A 1,281-nucleotide genomic window follows, 5' to 3' on the forward strand; every position below is an offset into this window, starting at 1 on the left:
CTACAGCACATCACCATATGGCAAATTATTTATTTGTAGAAAAGCAAGCAAGAATTAATTGACTGTAGCAAAAAATATCATGGGGTTCCTTAGAAAGTTAGGGGATAGGTGCCTGTGGGGGAAGAGGAGAGGGGAAGGGAATGGCTTGTGCATGCTTCCTGTAGGGAGGGCGCTGGGGCACATTATTTATTTGATCATTGTTTGTTTCCCTTGCCTTCAATGACAGGCCAGTTCCAGAGGGGCAGGGCCTCGGCTGGCTCAGTGCTGTCTCCCCAGCACCTAGAACAGCCCCTGGCTCTTGCAGGAAATCAGTAAGGATTTACTGAGAAAAGGAATAGCTCTTTCACTGTAGAACGTAAGTTCCTTGAAGGTTCTGCCCCGATTCTTATTTACCCTTTTCACCTTTCCCGGTGGGAACACTTTCACCTAATGGACCCTGAACCGGTATTTTTGCATGAGCCAGGAGCAAGGGGGTTGGGAGTCCCTGAGAAGACTTGGGACAAGCCTCTTAGGAACCTGGGGCACCAACAATCCGACCCACTACGCACTCTAGGGGGCACCCTGGCTCTAAAATGAAAGGGAACCGGAGCGCCCTCTATCGGGCAATATTCGGGGGGCTGTGCTGGTATTTCGAAGGCATTCAGGAGTTACCTACAAATAAGCTCTCCTTGAACAGGTCGTCTTCGGCTGCTATCCTTAATTAAACTACCTGGAGCAGGGCTCTGTTTGGGTTCGGTCATCATAGTTGATTTTCGCAACAACCTCGGGAGTAGACGTTAATCGGCTCCCATCTGGCAAAGGCTCCAGGGCAGTGAACAGCGGCTGGGCTAAGCGGCGGCGTCAGGACTGTAACCCGGGGCGCCGGGCTTCCAGGCCGGCAACCCCCCGCGCAGGCCTTTCGGGGCGCCTCCGAGCAGTGCCGCCTGGGCAGGAGCTGTCTCCTCAAAGGCAGACAGCCGACGGCGCACACTCCGGAACCAGGACTTCGCCCACGTCTCCGCGAGGCCGGGAGGGAGGCTGGGGACCGATCAGAGAAAGCAGCTCTGCCCACAAATGCCTCGAAAACTCAAGTTTCCTGGTCCCGGGGCAGCGCACCCAGGACGAAGAGCGCGCCCCGCAGGCTGCCAGCCGCCCAGCGGCAACGAAGAGGGAGCTTTGGAGACAATACCTGACCGAGTCGGGCGACGATGAACTTGCTGACAATGAGCAGCACCGGGCAGTGTTGGGGCGGCGGGGGTGCGCGACAGCGGCGGCAGCAGCTCTCCCCTCCGGGCGGCGCCC

General features: G+C 57.1%; 1 protein-coding gene across 2 annotated transcripts in view; it reads right to left on the bottom strand.

Annotated features, from left to right (window-relative positions):
* The window catches only part of GSKIP (GSK3B interacting protein), a 12,734-nt gene extending 11,459 nt beyond the window's left edge, over positions 1 to 1,275 (bottom strand). Inside the window, exon 1 of one of the 2 annotated variants that reach the window (XM_006762712.2) lies at positions 1,169 to 1,275. The gene's annotated coding sequence lies outside the window, so the exon portion shown is untranslated. Of the gene's footprint in view, positions 1 to 709; positions 1,111 to 1,168 lie in introns of those variants that run through there. The other variant, XM_015563245.1, reaches the window with a different exon arrangement.
* Positions 1,276 to 1,281: the final 6 nt, after the last annotated feature.

The sequence above is a fragment of the Myotis davidii genome, unplaced genomic scaffold, assembly GCF_000327345.1.
Source record: "Myotis davidii unplaced genomic scaffold, ASM32734v1 scaffold19, whole genome shotgun sequence".
Classification (NCBI taxonomy): Eukaryota; Metazoa; Chordata; class Mammalia; order Chiroptera; family Vespertilionidae; genus Myotis; species Myotis davidii.